The sequence below is a fragment of the Mustelus asterias genome, chromosome 16, assembly GCF_964213995.1.
Source record: "Mustelus asterias chromosome 16, sMusAst1.hap1.1, whole genome shotgun sequence".
In the NCBI taxonomy this organism is placed as follows: domain Eukaryota; kingdom Metazoa; phylum Chordata; class Chondrichthyes; order Carcharhiniformes; family Triakidae; genus Mustelus; species Mustelus asterias.
The window spans coordinates 37,604,933-37,615,331 of NC_135816.1; positions in this window are offsets into that span (position 1 = coordinate 37,604,933).

The following is a 10,399-nucleotide window of genomic DNA, read 5'->3' on the forward strand; positions in this document are numbered from 1 at the left end:
ATGAGCCTATCAAATCAAAAGAAAATTGAGTGAGGTGAAATATTCAATAAGAACGGCAGATAGAAGAAAACCGAGTGTGCCATATGTTCAAATAGTATTTTGACAGGAAAGGAAAGCAGAAGCAGGACGTGTTAACTGTTACAACTTGAAGAAACAAATCCAGATGATTCTGAATTTGACATTCCTCAAGTTAGATTGGACAATGAGAAAGTAAGTAATCAGATATTGGGATAAATTACTGAGTTGTACCTTCCAGAGGGAAATCAAAATGACCCGAGTTATTACAATCACATGGACCTATTTGTGGCAACAAGGTGAGAAGTACTAAAGTAATTGTGCATGATATAAAAAATATTAATTAAACAACATCCGTAAAGACTTTGGCTTGGGATCTGAAGGACTGGTTGACGTTTGTTCAGTCTGAAATGCAGCAGCCGAAAGTCTCAAACACTACAAAGGGCTGATGGACAGTTACAAATCTCAGTTAATGAAGACATCAATGGAGACAGATGAGTGCAACGTGAAACTAGTGAAGGCAGAGATGGAGAACAAGTACTGGAAGATGAATAAAGAAATTGAGCAGATGCAGAGACAGATGCAGGAAAAGTTAACTGATTTAGTGCCTGTTCCTGAGTTATTGAAATTAACTGAGCATAAACTGCATGACTGTTGACAGCAAATCATCTATGAGAGGAAAAATGTAGATTAGTCAGCAGTCATGTGTTATCTCGAGATGGAGATCGAGAAGCAGAAGCATTTTACTACTGCAGACAAAAGAAAAGGACCACTATGTAAAGGAAGACTGTTTGATGAAACTGTACTATTATTCCAAATTAACTGCCGGGATAATAAATCTGTACAGCTTGCACAATTGTTGCCCTGAGAAACTGTACTGTTCATAGCTGAGGTTCAATTAAATTACAATGTTTTTTGCAGTGACATAAGTGCCACAATGATCGCTAAAACCATAATTATAACAAATTCAGACACTGCTATACATCTTTGCTAAAGAATATGCAGAAAATGATGAAAATCCTAACTTAAAGGCAAGAATCAGAAACTCTGAAAAATATTTTGAGTGCACCATTTCTCAACAGAAGGTGGAGTTGGACTCCCTGACAGAGGAACTAAGGCCAGTTAACAAGTGGACAGGGATAAAAGCAACCATTCTTGATGGCCTGAACACGTAAAGTTGAGAAAGCATCTCTTTGTTCACAGGTTCTCTGTGACAGTCTGTGAGCAGCTCTGGCAAAAGATTACTTTGGTTTGACGTTTCGGTACTCTGAAAATCAAAATAACCAGTTGTCGACTCAGCGAGGGAAGTTTAAAAGCAAATGCGAAGTGGTTTGAGAGAGTTTGTTTTCAATGTAAAGTTTTACCCTCCGGATTCTGCCCAGATCTTTGAGGACATCAGGATTAATTTACAAGCATTGTAATCGGGCTCGGAATCAAAGCAGGATCGAAAACAGAAGGAGCTTCATTTGTTACAGTTAAACTGTTAACTAAAATTTGTTGTGATAAAAGCTCCAGAGTTTGTCAGTAGAATCATGCCTGGAGTAAAACATCACATCCTCACATTAATGCTGAAATAGAATTGTTGTGGTCAGTGGCAAATGAAATTCAATCCAGCCAAAAGTTAGGTAATGTATTGAGACTAAATGGTAGGTGCAGAGGAACCTTGGTGTGCATGTTCACAGATCAGGTAGGTAAGGCAGTCAAAGCGGCTTATGTGATAAACTTTATTACCCGAATAGGGAAGTTATGCTAGAACTGCAAAAAAAAAACACTATTTAATCTGCAGCGAGGGTACTGCATTCAGTCATCTTACATGATGTGATCATACTCGAGAAGGTACAGAGGGGATTTACAAGAACGTTGCCATGACTAAAGGAAAGATAGGAGAGGCTTGAATTGTTTTCCTTGGAGCAGAGATACAATGGGGCACTTAAATCGAGATGTATAAAACTATGACAATTTCTCAGGTTAACCAAATTCAAAGCCTATGCGGTTGACTGAGTCAAAGGCTTTTGAGATCAAAAAAGGCCATGTACAGTAGTTGATGCTATACCTTGCATTTTTCTTGAATTTGCCACACAGTAAAGACATGTCTCCAATGTCTCTTGATGGACAAAAACTGCAGAGACTCTGGAAGGGATTCTTTGGTCACGGGGAGGATTTAGTTGAAGAGGACCCTTGCAATGACCTTCCTTGCAGGAGACTCCTTTGTAGTTACTGCCATAAGACTGGTCTCCCTTCTTGAAAATAGTCACAATCACAGCATCCCCAAGATCCTGCAGCATATGCTATTCTTCCCAGATGAGGGATGATGTGGGATGCAATTGTGTTAGGAGTGTATCTCTTCCAGGATTCCATCTGCATTTCAGCTATCAAAGGCTTTTGCAACCTCATACCTGGCCAAGCTAGCGCTGAGACAGAGCTGGACACTGAGTCTTGGATGAGGAGTTCTTCCAAATGTTCTCTCCAGCGAGCACTGACTGCTTCCCCATCCTTGTTGAGTTCCTCTTAGTGCTTGGGTCTCAGCTGGGTGCACCTTTGAGTGTATGGGCCATAGATCATTTTGACCACCCTGAAAAAACCATGCATGAAATTGGTGCCTTTGATTTGTTGGACCTCCTTTACCGTTCTTTATGTTGCGGGTTTTATACTGTACCACTACCTTCAGTCACCTGTCGGACTGCTGTTAAGTCATGGTGAAGTTTCCAGTCAATTAAAGCTTTGCACTTACTTGTAGTTTGGTTGAACCAGTCATGGTGTTTCCTGATCATGAGACCAAGGACTTCTCCTCAGGTGCTCATTATGGTGGACTTTAGGCACACCATAATGCCTGGTAGATGGAGTGTGAAACAATGAGGTGCTGACTGAAAAGGGTCTCCTTGGTGGAATCGCTGAAGTCTTCGATGTTAATTTCCTTGCGCCATTGTTTTGTTGTCTTTGCTCTTTAGGCAACAGGCTGATGGGGATGGTAGATGAGATGAGGCAGTGATCTGTCCAGCAGTCATCAGTACCTGTCATGGTGCAGTGATCTGGACATCTCTGCAGCCCCTTACTCAAATGATGATGTACTCATCCTCCCACAGCACGATACCTCCTCCAGTCGAATAAGATCAATGATGAGATCCTGGAAAATGTGGACCATTTTCCACATCTTGGGAACTTCCTTTTAAAGCAAATGTAAATAACAAAATTCCTCATCAGCTCCAATGTGCCAGGTGAGTCTTTGGCTGATTAAAGAAAAGAGTACAGAAAGAAATCTCAAACTCAAGACTAAAGTCAGGGTTTACTGGGCAGCAATGACCCATGCTTCAGAATCTTGGACAACCTCAAAGCACTGGAGAAGTATCACCAGCGATGCCTTTGCAAGATCCTCACAATCCAGTGGCTTGAAAGGTGGTCCAACCGCAGTGTCCTCTCCAAAGCCAAGTTATCCAGCATAGAGACAAATTACTGAAAACCAGTTCTGCTGGGCATGACAGTTCATATGCCTGACACCAGACTCCTGAAGCAACTGTTCTAATCAAAGGGAAGAGCAGCCTGTGGTCATCTGGGTCTACAGCGACTTTACCTTGTTTTAGATTTAAAGTAATTGGTTGAAGGATTGTGGCGATGGCAGGTTGGGAAGGGTTGTTGAGAAATCTTTTCACCAGTTAGTGGAAGAGGTCTGGAACCCATTGCCTGAAACGCTCATCACATTTAAAAAATACTTGGATGTGCACTTGTAGTGGTGCCATAACTGACAAGGCCTCAGAACAAAATATGGAAAGCAGGATTAAGCTGAATAGACACAATGCAAGTTACAGACATGGGCTGAATGGCCACCTTTTGTTCTGTACATTTCCAAACAACTAGTAAATGGCATTAGGAGTAATCCTGAGATAACTACCCTTGGCGTCCCGTTGTTTAATGTCTCTTAATCATGTTATGCTTAACACCCACTCAGGAAAGGCAAAACTGTACCCAATATAATTTCAGTTCTCAGCCGTGTCTACAAATGCATCTGTCCCTTCATGGAAGAATCCATTATTACTACTGTTTTTCCACACCTCCCTCACTCCAAAGGGCTGGGGGTTAGGTTAGTTATGCTAAATTGCCCCTTAGTGTCAAGGAGATTAGCAGGGTAAATACATGGAGTTATGGGGATAGGGCCTGGGTGGGATTGATGAGCCAAATGGCCTCCTTCTGCACTGTAGGGATTCTATAATTCTTACTTTTAGCAACTACTGGTGCATGATCACCATCCCTGGGAGTTGTCACAGGTGTTCAGTATTGAATATTTGTTTATCATTTCAACAGTCCCAGGTGATTCCTATAACTCTGGCCACTCTGATAATGGTCACCCACTTCCCTTTGTCATTAACTTGTTGTACGTGACAAATGCTTCTCAAGTTGAGTTGCCCTCCTCCAGCTATATAATTCATCACATTTCTATGCCTCCTCAGTCCTGCAGAAGTCATAGCGACTCAAAACATTAACTCTGTTTCTCTCTCTCTCCACGGATGTTGCCAGACCTGCTGAGTTTATCCAGCATTTTCTGTTTTTATTTCACGAATTGTGGGGTTATGCCCAAGCGGTCATCTCAAAATGAATCCAGGATTTTCCACACTTCAAAACATCACAAGTCTCCGTTATTCCCCCAGATGTTAAAGTCAAATCCTCGTTCCTCAAAGTTTAATGAAAGCAAACAGAACCTCTTGGGTTATTTAACCTTTCAAATATAGCTTCACAGAAAAAGTATAATAGCTAAAAATTAAATCTTACTAAAGCTGTTCTTACACAGTGGCACTGAAGCCATTCCCACAATGAATGTTAAAATTTAAGTTAAAACCAATGGAGGCAGAGAAGTTAGTCCCTTCTGCTTGGTGATCTGTATTTCAAGTATCAAAACTTGGTACATTCTGTACCTTAAATGCTACAATATCTAGTTGGCTAACTGTCACTCCCACAGGTGCTAAATTACAATGGCTCAATATCCTCACTTGCACTCCATAAAATAGGGACCTGCAAATTCAACAGAAATTTGTCATTTCACTGTATTACCCTTCAACTAAACCCTCCCAGTGACCAAAGAATTCCTTCCAAGTTTTGATACTTGAAATACAGATCACCAAGCAGAAGGGACTAACTTCTCTGCCTCCATTGGTTTTAACTTAAATTTTAACATTCATTGTGGGAATGGCTTCAGTGCCACTGTGTAAGAACAGCTTTAGTAAGATTTAATTTTTAGCTATTATACTTTTTCTGTGAAGCTATATTTGAAAGGTTAAATAACCCAAGAGGTTCTGTTTGCTTTTACCAAGAGGTGCAGCTTTTGTTGTAAAATTGGAAAATGTGAGTCAATTTACACATAGCAAGACTCCACAAACCGTAATGTGATAAATAACCAGTTAAATGGTGTTGGCCGAGGTATAAATGTTGACCAGGGCATCTTGAGAGCTTCCTTGCTCTTCCTCTAATAATGCCATGGGATCTTGGATGAGACTCCAGTTTGACATTCCATCTGAAAGCCAGGATCTCCGATAGTCTTGCATTCCCTCGGCACTGTGCTGGAGCGTCAGCCAAAGTTTTATGCTCAAGTCTCTGGAATGGGGCTTTGGCACAAGAGACAAAAGGGAAAGGTTCTGATACTGCGACAGATTGAGACACTTCCTTCAATAGAGATCAGAACAAATGTCAATATTATTCATTGTGTGCTACATGTTAACAACAACCCCATTGGCAAGCATTGGAGCTACAAAGAAGAAACTGAGGAGAAATACAATCAGGAAGTTGAGGCTGCAGAGGAAGGGCAAGGGCCAAGAGTGCTGCCAGAACTGTTAGGCAGCAATCAACTTCGCTGTTTTTCCTAGTGCACTAACTACCCCTCCCATCCACCTAACGCAGTCCTCAAACTGACCGCCTCAGATAGTCTGGTGTTGATCTTACATGACTTAGAATCTCAAGGATAAAATCAATCCAAAAAAAAGGCATTTACTCCCATCAAAATTCATCACTTTTCATTTGTCAATGAAAACCAAATATTGTATATCATCTGAGGACAAATCTCATGCATGAGAACAGAAGGGTAGTAGTGAGACACTTTCAAAACTCTTATCAATACTTTGAAAGCCAAGTCATGCTAGGCATACAAAAAATGACAGCAGTATGGGCTTTTATTGAAGTTATCAAAAAAAGGATAAAGGGATATGGGAACAGGTGGAAAGGTGGATTTGACACCAGGGAGAGATCAGCCATGATCTGATTTCATGACGGAGCAGGCTCGAAGGGCTGAATTTGCCTACTTCTGCTCCTAATTCCTATGTTCCTATCAGAGGCTCCGAGATTGAGTTTCATAGCAATGCTTGATGCAACTAGTGGTTTATACAGTTCTAGCACAATCTCCATGGTTGACTTCATGGTCTGGTAACGTGCAGGAAAATAGTGCACAAGATTGTGCAGTTGCACTTCTTCATTGCTAGCTTTCATTTCATGGAAGTTCACTGGAGGTTGCCCGGCGTACTTAAGGTTCATGCTTCTTAGCCAGCTGTTCTCTTCTGTAGACTGGGTCCTCGAGGTCTGAATCTCTGCTCTGTAGCAAGGCCTCTGATGCAAGGTCACCATCTGTCAACATAATTCTTGGGCCTTTTTTCTTCACACATTTGGTGAATTTCTCAGTGCGGCCTTCTCTATTCTACATTCTAAATTACATGAGATGCCAGTCTCAGAGCTGCTGCTCGCTTGACTAAATGTACTCCACTTCTGCTGAGCCCTCTAAGGTTCAGGTTGTGAAAGGAAATGGAGGGATAAGGGTTAGCAGAAACATACGAGTGACTGGCCCTTTCACAGAATCATGGAAATTTGCAGATCAGGAGGCCGCCATTTGTCACTGGTACATACTGTCTGTACCAGTGAAAAATAGCCATCCAGCCTAATCCCACTTTTGGTTCACAGGCTTCTAGATTATGGCACTTCAAGTGCATTTCCAAGTACTTTTGAAATGTGCTAAGGATTTCTACCTCTATAATCCTTTCATGCAGTGAGTTCCAGGCCCTCAACATTTCTGATCAACTCCTTTTACTTTCAGTCTATACTCCCAGGTTATTGATCTCTTAAGGAAAACAGGTTTTTCCTATATCATAGGCCCTTTACTTTTATACACCTCAATTAAACTTCCTCAGTCTCTATTAGAACATAGAACAGTACAGCACAGAACAGGCCCTTCGGCCCACGATGTTATGCCGAGCTTTATCTGAAACCAAGATCAAGCTATCCCACTCCCTATCATCCTGGTGTGCTCCATGTGCCTATCCAATAACCGCTTAAATGTTCCTAAAGTGTCTGACTCCACTATCACTGCAGGCAGTCCATTCCCCACACCCCAACCACTCTCTGCATAAAGAACCTACCTCTGATATCCTTCCTGTATCTCCCACCATGAACCCTATAGTTATGCCCCCTTGTAATAGCTCCATCCACCCGAGGAAATAGTCTTTGAACGTTCACTCTATCTATCCCCTTCATCATTCTATAAACCTCTATTAAGTCTCCCCTCAGCCTCCTCCGCTCCAGAGAGAACAGCCCGAGCTCCCTCAACCTTTCCTCATAAGACCTACCCTCCAAACCAGGCAGCATCCTGGTAAATCTCCTCTGCACTCTTTCCAGCGCTTCCACATCCTTCTTATAGTGAGGTGACCAGAACTGCACACAATATTCCAAATGTGGTCTCACCAAGGTCCTGTACAGTTGCAGCATAACCCCACAGCTCTTAAACTCCAACCCCCTGTTAATAAAAGCTAACACACTATAGGCCTTCTTCACAGCTCTATCCACTTGAGTGGCAACCTTTAGAGATCTGTGGATATGAACCCCAAGATCTCTCTGTTCCTCCACTGTCTTCAGAACCCTACCTTTGACCCTGTAATCCACATTTAAATTTGTCCTACCAAAATGAATCACCTCACATTTATCAGGGTTAAACTCCATTTGCCATTTTTCAGCCCAGCTTTGCATCCTATCTATGTCTCTTTGCAGCCTACAACAGCCCTCCACCTCATCCACTACTCCACCAATCTTGGTGTCATCAGCAAATTTACTGATCCACCCTTCAGCCCCCTCCTCTAAGTCATTAATAAAAATCACAAAGAGCAGAGGACCAAGCACTGATCCCTGCGGCACTCCGCTAGCAACGTGCCTCCAATCCGAAAATTTTCCATCGACCACCACCCTCCGTCTTTGATCAGACAGCCAGTTACCTATCCAATCGGCCAACTTTCCCTCTATCCCACACCTCCTCACTTTCATCATAAGCCGACCATGGGGGACCTTATCAAACGCCTTACTAAAATCCATGTATATGACATCAACTGCACTACCTTCATCAACACACCTAGTTACCTCCTCAAAAAATTCTATCAAATTTGTGAGGCACGACTTGCCCTTCACGAATCCGTGCTGACTATCCCGGATTAATCCGCATCTTTCCAAATGGTCGTAAATCCCATCTCTATGGACCTTTTCCATCAATTTACCAACCACCGAAGTAAGACTAACCGGTCTATAATTACCAGGGTCATTTCTATTCCCTTTCTTAAACAGAGGAACAACATTCGCCATTCTCCAGTCTTCTGGCACCATCCCCGTGGACAGCGAGGACCCAAAGATCAAAGCCAAAGGCTCTGCAATCTCATCCCTTGCCTCCCAAAGAATCCTAGGATACATTTCATCAGGCCCAGGGGACTTATCGACCTTCAGTTTATTCAAAACTGCCAGGACATCCTGCCTCCGAACATCTATTTCCTCCCAGCCTATTAGCCTGTAACACCTTCTCTTCCTCAAAAACATGGCCCCTCTCCTTGGTGAACACAAGAAAAGTATTCATTCATCACCTCGCCCATCTCTACTGACTCCATACACAAGTTCCCACTACTGTCCTTGACCGGCCCTAACCTCACCCTGGTCATTCTTTTATTCCTCACAAGAGTAAAAAGCCTTGGGGTTTTCCTTGATCCGACCTGCCAAGGACTTCTCGTGTCCCCTCCTAGCTCTCCTAAGCCCCTTTTTCAGCTCATTCCTTGCTAACTTGTAACCCTCAATCGAGCCATCTGAACCTTATTACTAAGAAAGTAACCCCAGACTATCAAGTCTTCTCTTGTAGCTACAGTTTTCCATTCCTGGCAGCATCCTCAAATCTCTATTGTGTCCTCTCTAGCGCAATCACATCCTTTGTGTAATTCGGCAACCAGAACTGCAGGCAATACAAGAGCTTGATGTAACAGGTGGTTTATACGGTTCTACTGTAATCTTGTTCTCTTACCTCTGCCAATAAAAGGTTTCCTCTATTCCTACTTAATGTACCTGTCCTATTACCGGTGATCTGTTTACATGTACTCCAAGGTTCCTCTGCACTGCAGTATCCTACCATTCACCATGTACAGTCCACTCCCGTCGTTTGTAAACCTCTATTGTAAATTTGTTTCCCGCACATAATCACGGTTCGCAATCCCAAAACCTCACTCATCCGTGTTTCCTGCACACAGGTATTTGTATGTGTAATCGCAGTTCACAATCCTAAAACTTCACTCATCCGCAATTTAAAATGTTGAGATCTCACCTTTCCCACATTGTTCTCACAGAGCAAGTATGCATTGTGCATGTGATGACTCTGCTGTTCGCAATTTCACACTTTGCAGGAATGTGCGGGAATGAAACTCCTGTAAACGTCAGGAGTGGATTGTATTCCTTTGCCCCGTTTTACCTACCCAAATATATTATCTCTCACTACTCCAGCTTGAATTCTATTTGCTTTTTTCTGCCCAACTGATCAATCCATTGATAGCTATACTGCAGTACAGCTTACTCACCATCAATGAAATAGCCAATTTTTCTATCTCCAAACTTCTTAATTATACTTTGTATATTTGAGTCTAAATACTTAATATATTCCACACACCAACATCAAGAGACTCAATACACTGGGTCCCTGCAGAACCACACTGGAAACTGCTTTCCAGTCACAAACACCATCACCACCTGCTTCATTCATCTTCATAAATAATTTTTTGTAGTCACACTCCTTTGCCAAACAATTTTGAAACTGGTAGATTCAACAACAGCACTTCAACCTTTATATGCCAAATTTAAACATTTCCTGGCTGTAATCTTGATCTCTGGTCAAACACAAAAATTCCATTTTTAGACGACTGTTGCAACACAGCTGCAATGGAGAAACTTAACAACCAGCGTGCTGTGCTGGATTTGAATTTCAAAATGCTGGCATATCATCAAGGCAAATTAATTTGTTTTACTGGTCCATCCTATTACTTATGCTCCATGTGCGTCCCCTCTCTTTGTACAAGTTTAATGTTATTTCTCCGTTTTACAATTCTATTCCAAATGAACCAGAATT